A 26,101-nucleotide genomic window follows, 5' to 3' on the forward strand; every position below is an offset into this window, starting at 1 on the left:
GAGGCACAAAGCACTCCTATTTTCCTCCCTTAAGGCACGTCTTCTCAGGCTTTGCCAACAAGCAAAGTCAGTTTTCTCAGGCTGCAAACTCCTTCACAGCTGAATTATGTCAGCCGGTAGCTGTGGCCAGAACCATTTGTAACAGAGCTCCTCAATCTAGAGATGGCCTTTGTCCAAAGTGTATTAAAGTCAGTGTGAAAGTTTTCACTGAAGTCTATGGATTTGCTGTTGGTGCCTCAGTGGGGAGTTTTTCTTTAAAAGCATGTTTTCCCAGATGCTTAAATAGGATGGTGCCTGTGGCACTAGCCTGAAATTTGAATTTTTAAATCAGCTAAAAGCTATGTGATTTTTACCTTACAAAGCAGGGCAAAATTATTAGTTCTCTAATTGCTTTGTGAACATTAGAAGTTTGATCTAAAGCTCATTGACATTAGCATGACTTTGTTAAATAATGAGTTTCTGATTGGGAGTTAGAGGTACCTAAGCATAACTAAAATGGAAGTAAAAAACAAAAGAATGGCAGGAAAGATTTAGATTCTCATGTTTTATAATTTATAACAGTTGCGGGGGGGGGGGCAGTATTTAAGAAAAATTGGCTGAGCTAGTGAGACCTGTATCAGGAATAGAAGTTCAACTGAAACAAAGTTCTGAAAAATTATTCCTTTTTGTCATTTGCTTTTCCTACTTTGGTGAGAAAAATGTTAGAATCCAAGCATAAGAAACAAGAACGATACCAGGGAGGTAGGAGCTTACTGCAGGCTTGCACCAGGTTCTATTAACGAACTTGTGAAACTGGTTTCTAAATGTGCTGTGAACGTGAAGGCAGACAGCAGAGGCAGCGTGTCATTTGTCAGTCTCACTGTGGTCAATGGGAGTTGCAGCGGGCTAAGAGCACAGTGGTCTGGAAAGTAATTGACACTTTTGTTGATATGCCTCTCCTTTCCCATACTGGGCTGCACTTCCTTGCAGTGTCCCTTCTTTTCCAGGAATCTGCATGGATGTATCGTAAATGTACCATGTGTGAAGTGACTGGCTTCCTGTTTTAAAACACAGAGGGAACAGACCGAGCGATACTCTGATCATCATGACTGGTACAGAAACTGATCATCATGACTGGTACAGAAACATAGCAAGGAAACTGTTGCACACAAGTAATGCTTAGTTGCATGTTTGGCTTTCCTACAACCTAGGCTGTAAAAAAAGGTAGGTCAGTGATTAGTCCATTGCACAGGACAACTCAGTTTCTACTGTAATGTATCACTATCTCATTAACCCTTTAATACCTGATAAGAAAACCTTTCTGAAGGAGATCAAAGTAGGTGATTCTCTTGTTTCATTGTGAAGAGATCTGCTGTGAAATCTCATGAGTCACTCAGATGTGACAGTTCTCTCTTCTGCTTGGTACTGGTTATGCTGATTCACACGTGTCATTTCTGTCCTGTTGTTGTTGTTTCTGTATTGTTTCTGGTAATTTTCTTGGCCCTTCCTGTGTGTGAGCTGGCTCTTGCAGTTGATCTAATATTCATTCTAATTCCTGGGCACATAATCCAAATGTAAAATTGTGAAACCCAGCAATGCTGTTCAGTGCACAAGCTGTTTGTTGAACAGAGCATTGGTATATGTGGCCTTAGGCTGGTCTAAGTTATGAGTTTATAATTAAATATTCTATTTTGTTTTCTTTGTAGGAAGCACTGCTTGTAATGAATTGCAGAGAGAGGCAAACTTTGAACAGCATGAAGCATTTAACAGCATTAGTTTCCAAACAGCTCTATTCTGCTGCTCTAGTAGCTTCTCAAGCCAGCACCTGCTCTGGACTGGACAGTCTGAGATCCAAATATTCGATAGGAGAGCCTGAAAGTGCATTCATAGTCAATTTTGTGCGTATGTAGAGATCCATCTGTACCATGTCAACAGGAATTTGCACTGTGTTTTTGCTTTCCTGTTCATCATGCTGAAGAGTAAAATAACTAGTCCTCACTTCAACTTTGATGTGTTGTTAGTATTTGGATGGAATAAGAACTGCATGAAAGAGTGCAAGTGTCATGTCCTTACAAAAGGCAAGCTTGTCAACTTGGTACAGATGGCATGTGGAGACAAACTTCAACTTCTCACACTGATGCATACTGAGGTACTGTGGTGCTGGCACTGTCATAGACCGTTTGCATCCCTCAAATTTAGAGGACCTTGTACTCTGTAAATTAAACTTTATTTTATGAGCACATTAGGAAAACAAGCAAACAAACACAATAAACAAGGGCTCAGTCTCCTTTGCACAGTCTAGTCAAACATGTGAATTCACTAATTCATCGCTTAAAGTCATGAGGTTTCTCACTCTCAAGTTCTCTAATTCATAACTCGCAACTCACAATTTATAACTCGTAACTTGTGCAACCAATGAGCAAAAGAGTTGCCTGGCCGACAGTGAGAGTGCTTATCCTTCCTCCTCTGTCACAGTGCGGGCGTCCCCTGTATCCCACCAGGAAGCACAAAAGCCTCAGCAGTCCGGCTGCTGTTGGATCTGCTTGAAGAGCTTTCTGGGTAAGCTGATGTTTTGATACCTTTGCACTTGGAAGTTTGGTCTATACCATTTCAAAGTGTTAGCAGATTCTGAGGAAACTGCCAGACAATCAATCTGCAAAGATGATGGCTGCAGGAGACAGCCAGCTGCAGGTGATAATGGCTGCATCATGGCCTTTTAGCTCTTTCTGGGCACCTGTCCTACCTATGCATTGCCCTCGCTTTGACCCAATGGCGCTGCTGCCAGCATACAGCAGGCCTTAGCATGAGCTGCTACCCAAAATCTGGGCAGGAGTTGAGTGAACAGTCACAGGCATCTACTTCACGCCAGCTTATTCTGGAAAAGCATTTGCTGTTCTTTCACACTTGTGTCATTTTCCCTCACACAAGCTCAAGAGAAATGTCTTGCTGCTTAAACATGTAGAAATATCTCACCATGCGAGTGGAGATACTTCAGGGCTTCTCCTGCAGGGTGGACTTCACATCAGCCTTTCCTTGCCACACCATGAGACCCAGGCCTTTTTAAAACTGCATGCAGCTTGAGAAGAACAAAAGTCCATCCATTCCTCAGTCTTTAACAGGGCCAGCTTTTAGGATGTCATACTACCAGTGAGAATCAGTAAAAGTTAAATATTTTCTAATGAACCCTGGATGAAATTAAACAGATTTTCCTCATGTTATCGCTTTTTTACATTATTCTAGTTGGAACTTTATCAGTGAACTGGTCATAGTATTTAAGTAGGAAATAAATCAGGGTGTTGTCTATTTAAACCATGAAAATGCTCTTTACAACATGCAGTATGACATCTCTTGATAATATTTCCAGAGCTTGTTTTAGGGCTGAGTGACCAGAGAGCTGAGGAAAAAGATTAAAAAGAAAAGTGACGCAGGTAGGCAAGACTTTTAATTTGTGCAGAAGAGTGAATTACTGCTGTGTCAAAAAAGAAACGTAAATAGTTTTAGATATGTAAATTTGTTTTTAATTAGCATCACAAACTGCTGCTATGACAAAAAGTGGAATAGATGGCCAAGTGAGTGCTAGCAGGTGTACAGTGCAATTCTTGTGGCGAGAGCTGAGATTACGGGTGTGCAGTAGGACTACTGAACACAGTGCTTGAAAGCAGTTTGAATGAGGATTTTTAACAGTGGAAAAAAATGAAATAATGAAGTATAATTTTTGTGTAGTGTCCTAGCTCCCTCATATCTAGTGTTCTATATGAAACTGTGCCTGTTTAACATTTTAGGAAAAAAACCTATGGATATTAGAGGGAGATTCTGTCATGGGAAGACAGTGAGAACATGTGTACTGAAACTTTTTAGGAAATGGCTTTGGTGAATATAGGAGTTGAAACAGAATACTAGGGTCCAGGAAATGCTACCTATTGCTCTCAGAAACAGGAAGGACTGCCTAAGTGCTTGTTGCTGCACTCTAGTTCTTAGGATTTAGTAAGAGTGAGAGGTCACTGAAGGATCCCCATTGACTGCACTGAACTTCCGATGGAGTCCATGGGGCTGTAAGTGGAAGCTTCCTGTAGCCACACATCTCAGAAAGTTTGCAGAGTTTGGAACCTGCCTCGTCACAAAATGTCTGTCTGTAGCATAGAACAACTATGGAGATACCCACAGCAAGACTGCACTTTGGCATGCCATGAGGTCCAAGTCTTTTGTAGCAGGTAATGAAAATCTAAATTCCATTTATGAAATGTTTAGAGGATCAAACTGCATCTATTTTTATGGTGTCTTACTGTACTGGCTTAGTACGACTGAATTTATGTGAGGGCCTGGAGCAGAGGAAAGATTTCTCTCTTCAGAAACAGAGGAAGCATATATTGATGGTGCAACTGTTATTGACAAAGCCCTTGTGTTTTCCAAAGACCATCCTCCACCTAAATCCTTGTTGTATTTCTTGGAAAGCTGTTGCAAAAATCTTGAGATCGTGTTAAAAAGTTGTCCTGGGTTCAGCTGGGATAGAGTTAATTTTTACAGGAACCTGGGAGGTGGGGGGGCATAGCTGGGGAAGCTGACCTGAACTAGCCAAGGAGCTATTCCATACCATGAGACATCATGCTCAGTATATAAATGGTAAGTGGGCCGGGGGGAGCACTCTCGACTTTCGGTGGGGGAAGTGACGGAGCGTCGGGTTCCGGGTGGTGAGCAGTTGCACTGTGCATCATTCCTTTTGCATATTCTTTTATTAGTACCGTTGTTGTTGTAACTTCTTTTTTTGTGTGTGTGTGTTGTCCCAGTAAACTGCCCTTATCTCAGCCCTCGAGGTTCCATTTTTTTTTGGTTTATTTTTTCCTTTTCTCTCCTCCGATTCTTCCCCCCATCCCACTGGAGGGGGGTGGGAGGAGTGAGGGAGCAGCTGCGTGGTCCTTTGTTACCGGCTGGGCTGAAACCATGACAAAAGTTGGACTCCAAGTGGTGGATTTACTTGCCTCATCTTTAAACTGTTATACATGTGAACAACTTCAAGCTTCTCTCCAAAACTAGAAATGCTGGACATGGATGCAAAATGAAATGTGATCCCATTATGCCCCAGCTCTTGACATCAAGAAATACCTCCCAAATTCTTTGAGAGTCATTACAGAACTGGGAGGTAACAATGCTAATCTAATTCTTTTTCCCATCTCTGTACCAATAAAAAGCCCAGATGCAGTGGAAATCCTGGAAGCGTGTAGTCTAGAAAAAGGAAGGGCTGTCTAAGGACTCATGCTTTTGTTGGCCTTTCTCCTGATTTGCCTGGCATGGCCTAGGGATTTTGTTATGGGCAGCTTGGATCTGGTTTTGGATAACATGGTCTTTCTCTGTGATAAAAGATTAAAAAGAGGAAGATGCAAGTGAAATAATTTTAAAATAATTATTTACTAAATTATGAAATAGATGTAAACTATTTCTTATCAGGGTTCAGGATGATCACTAATCCATTGTTCTGGGTCATGAATAGGAAGAAGAGAGTTGGTTCACTCTGGAGCCGGTGCATGTTGAAGCGTGAATGCCTACACAGAATAGATGGGAGATGCTGGTAAATAAAGAATGGCACTTAAACCACATACAGTAGGTCTTGTGTTTTCCTTTTAAAAGTTGCATGTTATCTTATGAAACAACCTATTTTATCCAGGGAGAATAATTGTTCTAAGAGTAAGCCTGGAAAGAGCTTCTAGAACCCAAAGCTTGAGTACAGATCAAGCTCTTTGCAGAAATACGAAAGGAAAAGTAAAGTTTAATGACCCCGTCCTAAGAGTGCTTAAGCGTAAGTAGAATTCAGCTCTTCTCTGTAATCCCTTTCAATGTGACTCTGAAATTGCTGAACTGGAATACAGTTTCTTTATGCTGCTCTTTTTAGGCTGCTAAATCCCTGTTTTTAAGATGATTAGAACTTGCCTATGTTATAGGTTGGTAACTGTGGTTTTCAGGTAGGTTATCCTCCTTCAAGTTTTAATTGCGTGGCTGCTGAATGTGCTCGATGATTATTTTTTTTTCCAATACTAAATACGTTGTTGCATTTATTGCAAACAAAGCTCTCCTTGTACCTTTCTCAGTAATGCTGTCCTCCTGGGTAGGAAGCATCAATTGAATTCTGTGTGCACGCACACCCTCCAGTGGATGTTTTACTACAGCACAGGGTTTACGCTTGTTTATAAAGCGTAAAGCTTTGTGTTTCCTATCCACACTCCTGTTAACTCTGATAAGTTTCCAACCGTTGCTGTGTCTTGTTTTCTCAGTCTCAGTCTGTCCAGTTACCAGGATCCAACCACGCCGGTAATACTCAGCCCCTTCAGGGCTGTGGTGAGTGGCCTGGCAGACACGTGTGGCTCCATAAAGAAAAAAATCCTTTTTTGTGGAGACTGGGTTAGAAACTGGCAGTACACAGCACCCAACCTCAGTGCAGTGTTCCAGTTGATAAAACCTCTCTCAAACAGGCTGCAATAACTGAATAAAAGCTGAAATAAAAGCTTTTGAATAAAAGCTGATCAGCTAATTTATGTGGTACTATCTTAACTGGAGTATTCACTTCATCTGCATCTTGCAGGAACTTCTGGAGTCTGTCATGCACAGACCTCACTCTTACCAATTCATGAGAATGATGCATGACAGCATTAATTCTTTGATGATGGATATTCTCTAAAGAAGAGAGGATTTATGCTGGCTATGATGGCAGATCAACAAAGGCAGTGAACCGGAAAGAGCAGACTGTGCATACCATGGAAGGTCAGCGTCTTGCAACACTGGATAGTGACAGTTGGATAAAAAGAGGGAGTGGGTGTGCACACATGTGCGTGAGGGTGTGTAGGCTCATAGAATGGAATCAAAATGAAAAATGTGTTAGGTGGCCTGAAACAAAGAACCCAATGTGGTTGTTTGGGGTTTTGGTTTTGGGTTTTTTTTGTCATTTTCCATTGCCAGGTAGAGAAGTCCAGCTTTGCAGAGAAAGTATATACCTATTTCATTCAGGGATAAATAATGATGTTCACCTTTTCTTACCCAAGTCAGAATTAGAGACTAACACAGCTGGAGGTTTATGTGTGTGCAGTTGGAGAAGAATCAGCCTGCAATATCAAAGTTTTGAAAAGTCTGGAGGGAATCAATAGAGACTCAGATGGTGGGACAGATAGTTTTATACAGCTTTTCAGATTAAAGTTAACCTTGTTTGATCTTTGGTAAAGCTAAAAGTTCTTAAGGCCCCAGCTACTCTTCTTTAGTAGTCAGAGCTCTCCAACCACTCTGAAATATTTGCGTCCTCTTATTTAGAATTGTCCCCATTCTTTACCCTGTATTGCGTCCACTGGGAATGGTTAATCTAGAAAATTGATAAATGAGGCAAGCCCTTCCCTGACAATTCTGCAAATGACTCCTGAGAAATCTTGCCCATTAGAAGCCAATCCTAGCAGTTAACCATGTTGGGAACCTACTGTGCGAAGTGATAGAGAAACACAGAGTAGGTTTGGCCCTACATAGTAGGGATAGGTTTCTTTGGCTTAACATTAGCAGATCCCTTTCCTGTGACACAGATACTGTCTCCCCCCCCCAAAAACCAGCACGGCGACTCTCCTTGTGGATTTCTTTAAAGGAAAGTACAAGTTTTCACAGACTGTTACTTTCTCTAAGGCACTGGATGTGATTCTCAGTTTTCTTTGCAAGCCGTTGGAGAAGATACGTTACATTTCTGGGTGTCTCAGTTTCCCAGGAAAACAATCTGTTTAATATTTAATTAATTGAGGCAGGCTCTGATCTACCAGAGATTGCTGAAAGCTGGCAGGACAATATCACAGCAACGGAATACTGCTTTGTTATTAAGCTGTCCCTTAAGTGTCTTGTATTGGCCACTGTTGGAGATAGGATGCTAAGACAGGTGCATTTTTTCTCTAATCTGCTCTGTTTCTGTGCTCAGTTAAGGTACATCACCTAGCAAGTATGATCTTGATGAAGATTTCTCTGTATTTGTACCATTGACAATTTCGTCGAATAAGGCAGAGAGGTGCTTCAAGACCAGTATAGAAAATCTTACCTCTTCACCTATTGTGTTAAATAGCAAGTAACAGTACTCATGAACATAGCTTTAAGTCCAGCAATCAACTCAGTATGAGCTCATGCTAATGGCAGAGATGCCATGCTCTTTAATGCATGGCATGAACTCATAGTGCTGTGTAAGAAAGTACAATTGCTAATGAAAGAGCAATTCCAGATCCTAATGTCCCTTCTATTCTTTTTGCTGTCTTCCCATTACCTCAACTACTGCCAAAGTTGATGTAAGAAGACCAAATTTCCCATAAACAAATATGATTATCCAGGAATGTGGAGGCAACTGGGCATGCAGAAAATGCCTCCTACCTCTTCTGTACTTGTGTCTTATTTCCCTTCTGTGCTTTGGGAAGGAGAAGTTTCATGCCCCACGTTCTCCAAGCATGTACTCAACCCCAAAGCAGGCAGAAGTCTGGACAAGTGACCCTCCCTAGCCTTGTAGCTAGGAACATATGGGCACAAGCAAGTGCAAGGAGGGTGCGGCCCCCGGTAGACTTTCACTGGGGAGTTCAGGGTGTTACAAGAGCCCTCAACACTGTGTGGGTTGTGTCACATGCAGCAAGCAAAGTTGACATCTGCCAGCGTGGGCCAGCCATAACAGCAGCAGCACACCCTTGTACTCTCTCTCTGGGACTGTCAGTCAGGCTGGAAAGTACAGCAACACAATACTTGCTTTTGAATTTCACAGTGAAGTATGCAAGCAACACAACAGATTCTGCAGAATCAGCAAGAGAAAGAGATACACGAGGGCTAATGCTCAGATTGTGACAGGTGAACCGAGGGCTTCAAGCCAAAGTGAAAAAGGACTAGGTATTGCATTCTGTGTCAAGATGTGGATGAGAACTTCAGATATAGCCTCCCATGTGCTTCTTCTAACAGTGAATGTTGTTCAGATGGAGGAACCGCCCAAAAGCACATGATTTGGTTTGACAGGTATTATCAGCTGTTGAGCAGCAAAAATGAGGAAGAAGTCACCTGTGACTTCCTTATCAAAGTGGGTAGAGCAGGACAATGAACTGTTTTCCCAATGAAAAAAGTAACTCTCTGCCCTTGGCAGAGAGTGGGGACCAAAAGGGCTGGGGCTGCAGCCAGTGCCCTGACTGCTGGGTTGGTGGGGTCATTCCTCATCCAGACATTGCTTCTCTTCCCTGGGGGGTACCCTGACCGGCTCCCTCCTGGCCTCCTTTATCACACTGTGGGTTCTCCAGCAGTGTGGGGAAATATGCTCCCCAAGCACCATTTGTAAAAGAAAATAGAAATCTCTTCCCAGTCCCTCTTACTTTCTTCTCTCAACTAAGGCAGGCTCTGTGATTTCAGGAGCAGTGCTTCTGCAAGGGCATAGTCATGCACCCAGGGGAGGCTCCCAGATTTCAGCAGTCCCGCACTGGCTGCTCTGTAGGACCAACTAGAAGTAAAACACTAAGTAGGTTTTGCAAATTAAAGGAATGAGAGGTATGCAACGCCTTGTTCCCTTGATTTCCTTCCTCTGCTTTTATTTGCTAGCCAAAATGTAGAAACCAAACCAACAAAATCAGTCACAGTTCTATACAGAACTGGGAGGAGTGGCTGAGACACCAGGTGATCGCACTGCCACCCAGAGGGACCTTGACAGGCTGGAGAAATGGGCTGACAGGAACCTCCTGAAGTTCAGCCAAGGGACACGCAAAATCCTGCCCCTGGGGAGGAACAGTCCCAGGCACCAGGACATGCTGGGGGCACCCAGCTGGAAAGCAGCTCTGCAGAGAAGGTCCTGATGGACACCACGTTGAAGTTGAGGCAGCAAAGGAGGCCAGCGGTGTCCTGGGCTGCGCAAGGAGGAGCACTGCCAAGCAGGTCAAGGGAGGGGATCAGCACTGGTGAGGCCACTGCTGGAGTGCTGTGTCTGTTGCTGGGCTCCCCAGCACAAGAGAGACAGGGACAGACTGGAGAGACTCCAGCAAAGGGCCACCAAGATGGGGAAGGGACTGGAGCGTGAGGAGCGATGGAGAGATGGGACTGTTCAGCCTGGAGAAGAGAAGGCTGGGGGGATCTTCTCCATATATATCAATATCTGAAGAGAGAGTGCAAAGAAGATGGAGCCTGGCTCTTTTCAGTGGTGCCCAGGGTCCATCTGGCTCAGGGTGGCCCTCCTTCAGCAGGGGCTTGGACAAGATGAGCCCTGGACATCCCTGAAAACCCCAACCACTCTGTGAGTGTGTATGCTGGTGCAACAACCAACAACAACAGGGACCGCCTGAAAGGGGCCTGACCAAATGCAGAGGCGTGAAGCATGCTGCCAGATGGGTTTTGCATCACAGGTTGTGTCTCTGAGGCTGGGAGAGCTCCTGGGTGTGCCCCTGAGCGCCTAGTGATGTCACCAGAGAGCCACAGTCATGCCATGACATCACTTGTGGTGGGCAACGGTACATGCCAGCGTCACGTACTGCCAGCGGCACATGAGACGTTGAGTCCTGTGGGCAGCACCTGAGCCATTGGGTCCTGCCAACAGCACACCAGACGTGACCTGCCAGCAGCCAAGGAGCCACCGAATCCCACCAGCGGCACCCATCAAGTCCCAGCAGCAGCTGACAGGACACCAAGTCCTGGCAGCAGCAGCACCGGAGGGGCCCAGGCATGAGCCGCTGGTGCCAGGACCCGCCATGAGGTCCTGGCAGGAGGACACCTGCCCCATCTGCTTTGGTCCCCTTGAAGACCCCGCTGGCATGGACCCGTGCTGGCATGCATTCTGCCATGCCTGCACCCAGCACCGGGCTGCCACTGCCGTCGCTGCCACCTGCCCGCTCTGCCGACAGCCCATCGTGGTCATCCACTGCCTGCTGGTGGAGGACGGCCATGCTGGGGTTACCCTCCATCCCCATGGCCATTTCCATCTGTATGCGGGGCCGGGGCTGCAGCGGCAGGGGCGTCAGCAGCAGCAGCAGCAGCGGGGCCCCGGAGGGCCCCAGCACCGGAGATTCTCTGCTGCGCATGGGGATTGCAGCCCCCCCATGCCCCGCCAGTGTGTCCAGAGCCTGTCTGGGCAGTGGGACAGCAATGGGCACAGCCAGCTCCGCTACTCGCCGGCAGCCAGTGAAGACCCATCGTGGCTGCGGAGGGTGCAGGAGGAAGAGCCGCGCTCAGGGGACCATGCGCACCGCCTCCCCTGGCTCCGCTCTGAGCGGGCCAGCCGGGACCCCCCGGGGTCCCTCTGAAATAAAGCCACCGGGGATGCTGAGAGGGGCCATGCCTGGTTTCTTCCATGCCGCTTTGCTCATTGCTGCAGAACTGGGGGAGTGGGAGGGATATGGCCCTGGAAGTGGGGAAGGGGATGCACCCCTGGAAATGGAAGGGAAAGGGAAAGAGAAAGGGGAAGGAGAAGGGGAAGGGGAAGAGGAAGGGGAAGGGGAAAGAGAAGGGGAAGAGGAAGGGGATAGTCCCCTAGGACCCTTGCAAGAAAAATCCCCGAAGGGGCCAGTGCCTGCTCTCCTGAAGGCCAGGGTGAGGAAGGAGGCTGAGATGGAGGTTTGGAGGAGACCCTCCTCTCCTCTCCTGGTCCCACGCACCCCATGCTGTGGAGGGCTGTGATCCCGTGGGGAGGCTGTCCGGGCATGGGAGAAGCGGCCCCAGCTGGGATGTGCCTTGTATTTCAGGAGTCTCTTCTTCAGGGAAACCTGGAGGTCCCCCCCCTCCCACTCCGGGTCGTCCCCAAGATCTGTGCAGTGGCAGTGTGCCGGGCCCTCGCTGCCGCCCTGCTCCATCCCTTCCTGCAGACCAGGTGGCTGGGGAGCTCCTGGCGTTGGGGCTGAGCTGCTGCCCACACCTGCCTGCCGCCTTGGCAGACCTTGCTTCCCAGTGAGCGGACCCAAATGTTGGTGTTGAGTCTGGGGGGCTGCGTCTGCCCCATCAAGGGCAGCTGAGCATGGGGTGAGGCTGCTGAGGGAGACCACGGCCTCTCAGTGCCTTCTGCCCTGGAGACGGATGCAAAGACATAAATCTCACGGAGATTTAGATTGAAAAAAGCTGGCAAGCAGGAGGTGGCTCTTTGCCACTTCCCAAGGCTCCCTGTGAGCAGCATCCTCCCGTCAGAGGTCCCTGGCCACGCCGGGCACCCAGGTGGCCCTTTCTGTCCTTTCCCGGCACTCCAGGGGAGCAGGAGGCAGGATATTTGTGAGAGGCTTTCTGGTACCTAGAGGAGGATCCAACCCTTGCAGGGCTTTTGGCAAAATCCCCCCTTGGCCCAGCAGCTGGCAGAGCTCTGGCCCTTGCCCGCCATGCTGGCAAGGAGGTGGGAGCGGGCTCGCGTGTGGCTCGTGTCACAGCTCACAACATCTGTCTGCTTAACCTGAGACACATGGCTCCTCCGCCACCGGGCCATGTTCCCATGTTTCGTACTACGTCCCCACCAATATTGCCCGGTGCCGCGCTGCCACCGGCACAGCATAACCTGCTCTGGCACTGTGGCTGTATTGCAGGGTGGTGTCGGCTCATGTGCCCATGAAAGCCACTCTGTGCCAGCCGTCAGCCCGTGCCGGGACCGGGGAGGGATTAAGAGGCTGAATCTGTAATGGATCCTCACCAGGCAACCAGTGTTTAAAGGCTGTGATCTGCTGCTTCTTGATTGTATTCCAGCCCCTCGATGGAATTTCTGATGTGTAACTGAGCCCCGCTAATCCATCCTGGCCATATATAATGGATGGCGGTGAAGTGAAGGAACACAAACATGGCTGCATATTGGTAACAGATGTCCGGGCAGCGGTGCGGCACATCCCTCTGCTGAAGATCCCCCACTGCCGGTACCCGCCCTCTGTGCCAGCCAGTGCAAAACCCTTCCTCCACCCCCAAAACCTGGCTTGGCCTTGTGCGGGGGCAGGCGCTGTGACCAGCTTCAGCCATTCTCCACTGGCCCGTGGAGTGGGACGAGGCCTGGAGCCAAGCCACCGAGCCTCTCTTTCCAGGACTGGCACCGGTGCCACCCGCTGAGCCCCAGCGCTGCCGCTCAGTGTCCCTGCCAAATATCGGCGCAATGCTCACTGCGCTCTCTGCCCTGCCCCAGCGCTGCAGCCATGGCCCCTGCCCACTCCAGGGCTGCCCAGCCCCTTCGGCCTCCCCTCCCACCCCGTAGTGCCCACTGCTCCCCGCGCGGGGACTTTGGGGGTGCAGCTGCACCCACCTTTGGGTGTTTGCCTGAGCAGGGTGGGACCTGACCCCCTGCACTCAGTGGGGGGCTCCCCGGTGGCTCCTGGCCCCGGCAGCCAGCTCAGCCCCCCATGGCAGGTAAGGCCCCACTTACCACTGGGGAAAGCGAGGCTGTTGCCCGCCGGGGAGTGGGGCAGGGGAGCCGGGGGCATGGGGTGCCCAGAGAAGGGCTGGCAGTGATGGGGGCAGCCCCAGGCTTGGTCCTTGGCTGCGTGGGCATTGTGGTGTCCTCCAGGGGAGAGGGGTCAGCAGGGGCTCTGCAGCTCCATCCCTGCATGTCTGCTGAAGGAAACACCTGCTAATTTGCAAAAATTTGCAACTGGCCTGTGCCAACCGATGGGAGAGGCTAAGATGCAAAGTGTAGAATTACAAGGGTAAATACTTATTCATGGGCACAAAGTGTCCCAGCCACGCTGGGGCACCCCAAATGTGCTTGTACACAGGGGTCTTATACCCTTCAAATGATGAGGAACAACACAATTGGACTAAGCACTAACACCCATGCTACCAGTTACTAATCATGGTCAAACTTTGCAAAGCCACTCTATTTCTGCAGCATTCTTGCTGCTTGTCTATTGACCCAGCCATACCTGGAGTCAGTCTTGCTCAAGTTGCTGATCTGTGACACCAGATGATGCTGGGAGGCTTTCAAAGATGTGTCAGTGTCGTGGTTTAACCCCAGCCAGCAACTAAGCACCACGCAGCCGCTCACTCACTCCCCCCACATCCAGTGGGATGGGGGAGAAAATCAGGAAAAGAAGTAAAACTCCTGGGTTGAGATAAGAACGATTTAATAGAACAGAAAAGAAGAAACTAATAATGATAATGATAACACTAATAAAATGACAACAGTAGTAATAAAAGGATTGGAATGTACAAATGATGCGCAGGGCAATTGCTCACCACTCGCCGACCCACACCCAGCCAGTCCCCAAGCGGCGAATCCCTGCCCCCCACTTCCCAGTTCCTAAACTAGATGGGACGTCACATGGTATGGAACACACCGTCGGCCAGTCTGGGTCAGGTGCCCCGGCTGGGCATGAGAAGCTGAAAAATGCCCGACTCCAGCCTAAACACTACTGAGCAACAACTGAAAACATCAGTGTTATCAACATTCTTCACATACTGAACTCAAAACATAGCATTGTACCAGCCACTAGGAAGACAGCTAACTACATCCCAGCTGAAACCAGGACAGTATCCACCCCTTATTCTATACCATTGACGTCATGCTCAGTTCCCATACCTTTAGTTACATTCTGATCAATCATCACCACCTTTCCATCCCTTTGAGACATATGAACAATGAGATAGATAGATAGATAGATAGATATATATATATATATATAAAAGTATACACACACAGAGATATCAGTTCTTTAGTTTATGGGTTATGTTCATAAAATGTTTGTTGAGTTCATTTAGTTTCCGACTCTGGGCTCCATCTGTCATACCAGTCTGTCTGGGCAGGAGGGATGGTGCAAAGTCCTCTCAGTCAGTAGAGCAGAATTGGGCTTCAGTGCGGTGTGACAAGCAGATGACATTGGACGCAGCAGGAGGATGGTGTGCACCGCTGGATTGTTGCATGCTGGAGTCAGTTCTGGTTCCATCACTACTGCACTTTGCTCAGTTTTATCACAGTTCTTTCTTGCTTGATCCAAGTGATTCTTACTATAGTACTATGGATATAGCATATAACAATTATAGTAATGATAACATACAGTAGCAGGGTTATATAGCAACTAATATCATACAGTTTAATTCTGGCTATTTTCACCTAAAATCAAATCCCCTTGAGGCACACATCGGACTTCTCCATCTTTTCGCATCACCCACCAAGTGCACCCAGGCCCTTGAGCAAAAGCAATCCCACGAATGGGTTTACCTTTGCCTGAGGCAGGAGTAACCCAGACTGTTTTCCCTAACATGTTTTTCATGTGCACTACAGGGACTTTATCCCCTTCTACAGTATGCAAAAATTCTGATTGGGCAGGGCCACTCCAATTGGCAGATCCTCTGGTGTTGACTAACCAGGTGGCTTTTGCTAAATGTGTATCCCAATGTTTGAAAGTTCCGCCCCCCCATTGCTCTCAATGTAGTCTTTAACAGTCCATTGTATCGCTCAATTTTCCCAGAGGATGGTGCATGATAGGGGATATGATACACCCACTCAATGCCATGCTCTTTGGCCCAGGTGTCTATGAGGTTGTTTCGGAAATGAGTCCCGTTGTCTGACTCAATTCTTTCTGGGGTGCCGTGTCGCCACAAGACCTGCTTCTCAAGGCCCAGGATAGTGTTCCGGGCAGTGGCATGGGGTACAGAATATGTTTCCAGCCATCCGGTGGTTGCTTCCACCATTGTCAGCACGTAGCGCTTGCCTTGGCGAGTTTGTGGGAGTGTGATATAGTCAATCTGCCAGGCTTCCCCAAATTTATATTTCAGCCATCGCCCTCCATACCACAGGGGCTTTAACCGCTTGGCTTGCTTAATTGCAGCACATGTTTCACATTCATGGATAACCTGCGCGATAGTGTCCATGGTCAGGTCCACCCCTCGATCTCGAGCCCATCTATATGTTGCATCTCTTCCCTGATGGCCTGAAGTATCATGGGCCCATCGAGCCATAAATAGCTCACCCTTATGTTGCCAGTCCAGGTCCACCTGAGACACTTCAACCTTGGCAGCCTGATCCACCTGTTCATTGTTTCGATGTTCTTCAGTGGCCAGACCCTTGGGTACGTGACCATCTACATGATGTACTTTTACAATCAGATTCTCTAGCTGGGACGCAATATCTTGCCACAGTGTGGCAGCCCAAATGGGTTTACCTCTGCGCTGCCAGTTGCTCTGCTTCCATTGCTGTAACCACCCCCACAGGGCATTTGCCACCATCCATGAGTCAGTATAGAGATAGAGCACTGGCCACTTTTCTCTTTCAGCAATATCTAACGCTAGCTGGATGGCTTTCACCTCTGCAAACTGACTCGATTCACCCTCTCCTTCAGCAGTTTCTGCAACTTGTCGTGTAGGACTCCATACAGCAGCTTTCCACATTCTAATTCCAAGCTATTAGCCCCATTGTCCCAGCATCGGAGGAGCCAGGTGATAATATGCTCACCTATATGGCGGCCAAAGTCTTTTCGCAAATCCCGCAGCTCACTCAAGGCTAGGGACCGGGTTATTACCTCTGGTTCTGCCTCTTCCTCCGGTTCCCGTGATGACCCTGGTTCATCTTCATCCTTCGCTAAGTGAACTGATTTTTTTGTATATTTCTTTTTCTGTATGGGGGCAACTGATGCTGGTGCAGGTTGGTCCGCTGGTTCAGTTGCAGTATCACTCACCGGGTTTTGGATAACCGCAGTGTCTGTCGCCGAGGTTTGGGTAGCAGCAGTGCTCGTCACTGGGGCTGGAGGGACTGCAGTGCCCGTTGCCAAGGTTTGGGTAGCTGCTGTGCTCATTGCCGGGGCTGGAGGGGCTGCAGTGCCTGTTGTTGAGGTTTGGGTAGCCCGAGTTCTCATCGCTGGGGCTGGAGGGGTCACGGTGCCTGTTGCCAAGGTCTGGGTGCCTGCAATGCTCCTTGCCGGGGCTGGAGGGGCCACAGCGCCTGTTGCCAAGGTTTGGGTGGCCGCGGTGCTCACCATTTTGTTGTTAGGTCCAGAGACTTTCTCTTCCCCTTGAGGGTACTGAGTGGTGTCGAACAGGGCTCGATAGGCATGGGCCAGGCCCCAGCACGTTGCAGTGATTTGTATCTCTCTGGAGCTGCCGGGGTGACAGCATACCTTTTCCAAATATTTTACTAGTTCTTCTGGATCCTGCACTTGTTCAGGGGTGAATTTCCAAAACATCGGAGGTGCCCACTTTTCTAGGTACTTGCCCATACTACCCCACACACCCTGCCACTCATAATTATCCAGCCTTGGGGCACATCTCTGGGTGATCTTCTTAAATAGCTGTTTAACCTTAAACGAGAGCTGAACCACATTCAGAAGTATGCTAATTCCTAGCAGTAGGGCTAGGACTGTGCCAGTCCCAACATTCCAGGAGTATTCAAATTTTTCAAAATTCTCAAACACCATTGTAACTGGACTGAAGGAGAAAGGAGAGGGGAAGAAAGGTACCCCACCCACAGACTGGTTTTCCATGGAGGAAAGGTAAATGGTATAATTATTAATAGTTTCCCACAGATGGCTCCCGCAGTATAAAGGTGACAATGCTAAGTGCAAATACCGGATTAATCCCACAGCTGATGACTTTATCATACCATAAACCAGAGTTATACCATACATCAAAGCGAAAAACCTTAATCCACCTCCCACGGATGATAAGCAGTAGAAGAGGAACTACATACAGCAAGCGAGGTGATACATAACAGAGCCTTAAAAACCAGAGCAACAACTCTAAGAATACATAAATCAACATAATGAATGCTTAGGACAAATTTGTTTTAACAAGCTCTGGTCAGGTTTGTTGTTATCTCAACCCTTCGTGCCCCATGTTGGGCGCCAAAAGGACTGTCGTGGTTTAACCCCAGCCAGCAACTAAGCACCACGCAGCCGCTCACTCACTCCCCCCCCATCCAGTGGGATGGGGGAGAAAATCAGGAAAAGAAGTAAAACTCCTGGGTTGAGATAAGAACGATTTAATAGAACAGAAAAGAAGAAACTAATAATGATAATGATAACACTAATAAAATGACAACAGTAGTAATAAAAGGATTGGAATGTACAAATGATGCGCAGGGCAATTGCTCACCACCCGCCGACCCACACCCAGCCAGTCCCCAAGCGGCGAATCCCTGCCCCCCCACTTCCCAGTTCCTAAACTAGATGGGATGTCACATGGTATGGAACACACCGTCGGCCAGTCTGGGTCAGGTGCCCCGGCTGGGCATGAGAAGCTGAAAAATGCCCGACTCCAGCCTAAACACTACTGAGCAACAACTGAAAACATCAGTGTTATCAACATTCTTCACATACTGAACTCAAAACATAGCACTGTACCAGCTACTAGGAAGACAGCTAACTACATCCCAGCTGAAACCAGGACAGTCAGAAGGGCTGGGGTGCTGGCATTATTGCGGTTGTCCTGCGGCATCCCATAGGCCCTTAGTGGAAGAGTTGAAGGCAAATAAGAATAAATGAGAAGACCTGTTAACCTGTAATGGGGAACAGTGATCCAACTAATGAAAAAAAGGTCGTCTTGTCTGTTGGAATTTTTAGCTTTGTGAAATGAATGCTGGATTGTGGACCATAGACCACTAGGGATAACTGAGAATGGAAGAGATGCAGCAAAAGGAACTGGTAAGAGGGGACCCCAGAATGTGCAGGTGCAAACAAGTATGAAGACATATCTGTTGGCAAGTTAGAAGGCTCTTGCCTAATGGTTAGATGACTTTGGAACAACTTTTTCATGTAAAGTGGCATGAAACCAGTGGGTTGCAGTGTGGAACTTGGTTGAGAGAAGCAGTTCTGTTGTGTGATTGTCTGGAATAACAGAACTCATGATGCAGGAGGCCCTCATGGAACAGTTTCCCTTACCACCAGCTCTTAGCGATGAGCTTTATTTCATCAGGTTCCCAACTGTAGCTGTCTCTTGCCTGGGGTGGTGGTTCAGAGCTTCCCACAGTAGCAGGATGCTCCTGAGCAATAATGCAGTGAGAGTTTATTTTCAGGAAGCCTCTTGCAAACCCCACCCTGTCACGAAATACAAGCAAGCCATTTCTTGACTTCCACTAAGTTGGGGTTGAACCTGCCTTTCTAGCTGTCTGGCTACTCCCAGCATGGTGAAACCTGCTCCACAGTGCTTCTTTTTCCCCTTTTCCCTGAAAAATGGACAATACGGTCTGTTTTATGGAAAGGGTTATTAACTGTACCGTAACACTGTGTATTATGTTCCTAGTTGGAGTTGTGCTTTCAGACTCTTTCTAAAGGGAAGGAAAGAAGAGTTGTAGGAGGAGGGAGGGGGAAAGAAGACAGTCAGAGAAGGACAAGCCGATACTGCTCTCACCAGCTCTTGCACTGGAATTAAGAGGGGCCTCCTGGAGGGAGCACCAGGGAGAGGGGTGCTTGGCTCAGCTCTTGCACTGCTCAGTTCCTTCATCTGCAAGGCCTGCCAGAATCCTGGGACTGAGTGCTCTGGTGTGTGTGATGTTCTACAAGCTCTGCCATTATGCCTTGGACTGAGCACTTTGACGTGTGCAAGAGTCTTGGAGCCCCAACAGTACATGGAGAGTGGACTCAGTGCTGTAGGCAGTGGCCCAGAAGCCTCAACAGTACACTGCTCATGGGGGCAGTGCTCTTAGTGTTGTTCATCAAGCACCGACAGTGTCCCATCGAATGGGCACGCACTTGTGTGTGGTGGTCTACAAGCCCTGCTGGTATCCCTGGGACTGAACACTCTATGATAGGTACAAGAAGGCTGCCATCCCTCCCAGAAAGAATGTGTTGCAGGTACTTAGTAATTGATATCAGAGCAGATAAAGAGTTTCCTGCCCCTCCATGCTCCATGGCCACCTTTCAGCAAGGGTAAGACTAGGACATATTCTGGGAACATGCAGCATTCCCAGTTTTTGCACCAGGCTGTCAGAATCAACAACTAGGACTTACTCTACAAGGAGGCTTAGATGGCTCCAGCTAGGGTGAGCTTGGCTATGAGTAACATGACTTGACAGCACCAATAACAGGGTCTCCTCGTCATTTTCCTCTGATGTACACCAAGCCTAGCCAACACCAGACTGAGTGAGAGCATCCCAGGACCTAAAGAACATGTAAAATGAAGTACAGTAAGACCTCTGAGCACCTCCACTGTTCGAGGACTAATCTTACGGAGGTGTCCTCAGTCTGTCCCCTAGAGACTGTTCTTCCAGGATTGCTCTCAGGACCTATTTATTTCCTGGGTTTGTTACTTCTCTTCAGAAACTGTGACTCCTTTTACACCCTAACATCAAGTGAATGGTAATGACATTCAGATTTGCTTATGTGCTTGTTTTTTCCAGACAGAAGAAAGACTTCTGTCTCTGCTGTCAATGCTAGAATTGGAGATGCACCAGACCAGGAAGCTGCAGTTGACAGACATCCTTGAGATCACTAAGCAAAGCATGAATGACCAGATGCCTCAGACCCAAGGAGGTTTACTGTGGCATCTTCTGAGAAAAGTAATGGGTCTGCATGGCATGGCCAGAAGCATGAGCCTGAGAAATGGAAGAAGTGCTAGCATACAAACAAGTGTGGATGGAGATGACCTGGTCATTTCTGATGATCTCTTTTCTCTGGTTGAGATGGATAGGAGTGATTCCTCACACCCCCTGTTTGCATTCCTCAGACAGCTTCCTCCAGCAGAAGCTCATCTCCAAAATGGCCGTGTGTCAGTTTGCTCTCCCACTGCTGCTCCCTCCCCTTGACACCTACCAGTGAACTCTCTTGCTCTGGGCCGTGAGGGGCACTGTGAAGAGGTGAAGTCTGCACCCCCTGCCAGAAGGCAGAGGTTTCAAGGAGGAGAGCTGGGTGCACATGTCCATGCCAACCATCTCCTTCATGCAGATGGGGCACTGCAGCTTCTCCAAGTCCAAGCTCCTCAACACTGTTCTCAGTCCTTCCCAGCACCACCAAAATTTCTTTGTCCACTAGGAAGTGGAGTTGGGTGATGCATCGCAGGAAACTGCGGATGGGCTGGTAGAAATTTCCTGGCACTTCCCTCACAGGAAGGAGAAGTCCAGGCTCCTCCCAGAGCCAGTTATGAATCTTCGTGGACAGATCAGATCACACTTGGTGCAGTTTTGTTTTCTCAGCAGTGTTCATAGTGAAGGTGGTGAGAGAGTATGTCTAGTCTGTCAGGCTCAACCACCAAATACCGCTTCATCATCAGTGACCAGGATGGGACCACCAAGAAAATACTGGAGGAGTGTTTTCTGAAGGAGTTTGCCCCTGCACTGAGCTTGACAAGGGCATGTCTGCTCATAAAAACTAGTAGCACAAATGAAGCAAGATTTGATAAAGGCCTCCAGTACACAATAGCAGGCACACTCAGCAATTCCAAAGGAGAGGGAGCATTGAGAGCATGGCCGAGGTGGCATATGATCTGAAGATCTTGGTGGGCAATGATTGTGAAAAATGTCAAGACTGGAAGCAAACTGACCACAGAGATCAGTTCTGGAATAGCACATATGGGAAAGGACAAGCAGGAGACACTGCAGTTGCAGGGTGAGCTCTGGAAGAACTTGGCCAGAGTGGAGAAAGAGCTGTGCCGCAGAGAAAGCTGGGAGACGTTGCCACTGAAGATTACAAATCTCAGCTGACAGAGAAAATGCAGAACCTATGTAGACAGCAAAAGCACTATGATCTCGCCCCTGGTTTGATGTAATTTATTGCTACAGTAGGATTGCATTCCACAGTGGGAAAACATTATTTCCTGAAATAGCTGAAATTCAACTTGGATCACATTGCCAGGGAGAAGCTTTTCTAGCTGAATGCCCAATACAAACAGGAAAATGAGCAATCAGGGAATAACCTGAAGTTGCTAATCATGCTCAATAAAGACATTTTGGAGAGCTCCTTAGGGGTGGGGCTTTTCATGTGGGAGCTGGGGGAGTTTTATAAGGCTGAATGTTCAATGGCCCAAGGAAAAGAAATGTCAGGACCAGAGATAACTTGTCCAACTCCCAGATAGGGCAGCTGACCTGAAGCTGGAAGGGATTTCTCATGGAGCTGGTGGATGGAGAAGCCTCCACCAGTGGGTGCCTGATGTGTTGGCTCAACTCCACATCAAGCTGGGGGGCAAGTCCAGGGTGCTGGTGCTAGCTGTGTTGGGGATGCAGAGCACAAGGAAATCCACTCTTCTCAACCCCATATTTGGCCTGCAGTTTCCTCTTCAACAACCTGAGCAGCTGGAAGGGCAAGATGGCTACACAAATCCATAGAGATTTTTTTAACTCAATGGACAGAAAATAATTTATTTTTTTTTCTTGAGTCTTGTAAGGAATACACATGCCCTAACAGTCTCTGGATCTCTTTGGTTTACAAAGACCCAGAAGTCTGAAGAATTTGAACAGACAGAGGCATTTACCTGTCTACTAGGCATTTGATGAGTAGCTCATCTTCAAAGCCTGACAGTGACTCCTCATCACTGTATGTTGATTCATCTTTTAAACTATGATTTATAATGTCTGAAAGAGAAGAGAAGTTTGTTAGCATTCCCAAATAGTGTGAGCAGGATGTCAAGCTGCAACACCAGGCCTCAAAACCAGTCACAGCTTTTGATGGCAGCCAGCAGTATGATGAAAGCTATGGAAGGGCAAAGGTAGGGTTTGAGCCCAAAATGATTTATATTGCTGCTTTGGCATGCACGCTGACTTGTGCTTAATTGGAATTAGGCAGGCTACTATAAGCTAAATCTGTCCAGAAAACATGTGATATAGACAAAGTGTAACAAGCGTGAGCAGTACAGTCAGAAGGAAGTACTGCAATGCAAGGCCACTCTCATCTTGATGACAATATCAGTAATATACTACTGGGCCAAAGTTACTTAAGTAACCGTGTCAGAAACACCAAATCTGAATACAGGTGTAACAGAACTGAGACCATGAGAAAAAGGCAGTAGGGGTACTTGGTCTATATGGGACAAATCTGGGAAGAGAAAAGAAGGAGCAGAAGTGGCAAAAAGTTGGGTGCAGGGAAAGGACAAAGGGAGAATAAAGTGTAAAATCAGGCAGAGAAGAAAGAACAGGGGGATTTGCTGAAGAGTAGAAGTGCAAATGCCTGTGGACAGTGGTGAGGCTGACCTGTGCACCCAGGTGGTCTGGAACACTAGAGGGAGGGACGTCTTGGCCACCACACCAGACTCTCCACCAGGCCTGTGTCCAAAAGACCTGGTATGGAAGGTTGGACTAGGGAGGGATGAACCTGAATGGAGGAACAGGCTTATACCTTGATACTGAGTGCAGCAGGATAGCAGATTAATCGTGTGGGTGACTTATGAGATTTCCCTATGGTAACATAACTGTGTATCCTACACGATAGACTTGGAACTCAGTATTACTTGCAGTGATAACCTGGCAAAGTGATACTATGAGCAACGGTGGTGTTGATGCCTTGAATAAATGCATGAGAAGGAAAACTTCACTGTGTTGCTGTAGTGACGAACTTTTTCTTGCTTGAATAACTTTGAAATTTTGGTATGTACTAGTTAGATAAGAAAACCTTGAGCTTTGTCAATGGTATGTGCTAAAGGCACCAACAGGAGGCCTTGGGGCCTGATGCGCATCAACAGGCAAGAAGACTTGGGCCCTGATGATAAGCTTTGGGTTCTGCTGAGTTTTTGTAATTAAAACTTGCCAAGGCCAGCTAACTAGGAAAAAAAGATGACTCACACTGTGCATGCCCAAAGGGGGGGAGCACTATGTAAATGATAACATGAATATGTATATGACTAGAACAATATAAATTTTGTTTGCTGTAGGTAACGGTGTGCACAATAGGTGGAGCGATCCCCTGTGCACCCAGCGCTGCAATAAAGAATGCCTGCTTTCTAAAACTCCCAAACCAAGTCTTATAGAGAATTTCGGTAACAGTGTGTTTATTGTTAGTCAATGGAGGAATTATTAGTTTCCTAAAAGTGTGTTGCAATACAAAAGTTATGCAATAACCTTCTTGATAAGCTGCATTTCAAGTCTCACTCTAAAAGGGGCTAGTTCTTCTTAGGGAGTACCATGGTGGGGGCCATCATCTGGTGCACCAAACAGCTCACATTTACTCCAACCCCCCAACCTTTCCCAGGCTGCCAGTGCCCAGCTTCTGGCACTGCCCTTGCTCAGTTCTGCCACCCAACTGCTTGTAGGGTGGCAGGAGAAGCCACTTCCCAAAGCCAGGATGTGACCTGACTCTTCCCCTTCTGTAGTGACAGAGGGACCCTGGAGCACACGGTCACGGGGCAGGGACCCCATCAGGGACAGAGCCTCAGAAAGGGCCCAGCAAAGCCCTTTTTTTTTGCTCTCAGACAACAGGCACACACCCTTTGCACACACGCACACACACAAACACAGATCCACGCACTCCACACACACAGCTCCATGTGCACAAAGATCGTGCAGGAAAAAAAGGGTTCCTCGGCACTGTACACACGCTGATGTAAAATCTGGCTGTAAATATTCAACTTCTGGCTAGAAGATGCCTAGGAACAAACTGCTTTGGGGAACATCAAAAACATCCATGACTTTCTCAAACTCTTCATTGCCCATCAGAGAGCCAAGGGATGGATCACAATCTCCTAAAGACTCTTTCGCAGGCATGATGTACTTAAGAAGTGATGTATTTAAGAAGACCACAAAGGTCTTGTGACATAAGATACCCTTTGTACACACAAGGCATGCCTTGCTAACAACTGTGCCCCCAAAGAAGTGATACTGAAAAGCCGGTCAAAGAAATTCTCTAAGATTTGATTTTGGAGTTTTAGAAAGCAGGCATTCTTTATTGCAGCGTTGGATGCACGGGGAATAATTCCACCTAGCATGCATGTCACAGCTTCAGCACAAAGAGGTTATTTGGAGTAACAATTACATATTAATCAGATTAGTATACATATACATAAAAATTATTGTAACTGATTATCATAGTACTGCCTACATCCGATCATGTGCAATGAAGAATTCATTTGAGTCAAAGGGCTGCTTTTACGACCACTGACCCATTTGAGATTCTGTTGGCTGTCCTTGAAGTCTTTGTTCTTGTCCTTGTTCTTTGATCTTGAAGCTTAACGCAGTTTCAATCACATGTGGTCAGTTTCAACATTGTTCTCATCTAGCGTACAGGAACATCTAGTCATAAGAGCAAAGAACTGCAAAACTTATGAGTAACTACCTCTACTAGTTAATTGCTTGGCTACACTTTTGTCTATTGTTTCAATTATAATGTTAATATATGATCATTTATCAAATCTCACTTATAAAGTTATCTAGCAGCAAACCAGTTGTCACAGAAGGTACAAAATATTAAAACCATAAAAATTTGAGCAAACCACATGGAACGTATGGACATATGCTATCAAAAGCATGACTCTCCTTAAAGAGCTAAGCTTGCTTCTGAATGTCCAAGTGTGGTTTTCATTTGTATAATCTGAGTCAGATTACTAGAAGAACAATTACTTCAGAGAAACAAGCCCTTTCCTCTGCAGAATGGAAGCGTGGACTTCGGTACTTGGCTAATATGATGAGTGTACTCTAGTCCAGGTAGTTTTCTCCAGGTGTTGTAGCTGTAGGATTTAATAACCTATGGTACTGGCATTCTTCTGACATGATCTAAAATGGATTTTAATTTAGTGCAGAAGACTGGCAAGAGGTAATGCTGAAAATTTCAGCTAAAATTGTCGAAAGAGTGAGGATGTAGCCTGCTCATATTCAGCTGGCTGTCAACCAACACCACCAGGTCCTTCTCCGCCAGGCAGCTTTCCAGCCACTCTTCCCAAGCCTGTAGGGTTGCGTGGGGTTGTTACGAGTTGTGGCTGAGTACCTGATAGGGCAGGTATGGGAACCTGGCTTGTGCAGGTTCTCATGATGTCACTGCTGGCTGAGTAGCTGACTGGGCAAGCATGAGAACCTGGCTTGTGCGGGTGCTTGTGATGTCACTTGTGGCAGGAATGCTCATAGGGCACGTTTTTATTCATCTGGCTTGTGTGGCTTGGGGAAGAGGAGGAGCTCTGCCAGCGGACGAACAGCCCTTTGCCAGCAGCATGTGGGGAAGCCCAGCAGCTGCTGGCTGCCAACTGCAGGAGGTGCGTGGGCTGTGGTGGCTACGTGGTCGCATGGCTTGAGGGACAGTGATGCGGCACCTGCCCGACCACTGTGAGCTCACCTGGCCAGGGCCTGGGATCCCGAAAAGCGGGCCAGCGAAAGCTAGTT

The 26,101-nt window shown here is 47.4% G+C and overlaps 1 pseudogene; it reads left to right on the forward strand.

Moving 5' to 3' along the window:
* Positions 1 to 11,166: 11,166 nt before the first annotated feature.
* Positions 11,167 to 22,129, forward strand: LOC104316260 (up-regulator of cell proliferation-like; annotated as a pseudogene).
* The last annotated feature ends 3,972 nt before the right edge of the window (positions 22,130 to 26,101 follow it).

The sequence above is a fragment of the Haliaeetus albicilla genome, chromosome 4, assembly GCF_947461875.1.
Source record: "Haliaeetus albicilla chromosome 4, bHalAlb1.1, whole genome shotgun sequence".
NCBI classification, from domain to species: Eukaryota; Metazoa; Chordata; class Aves; order Accipitriformes; family Accipitridae; genus Haliaeetus; species Haliaeetus albicilla.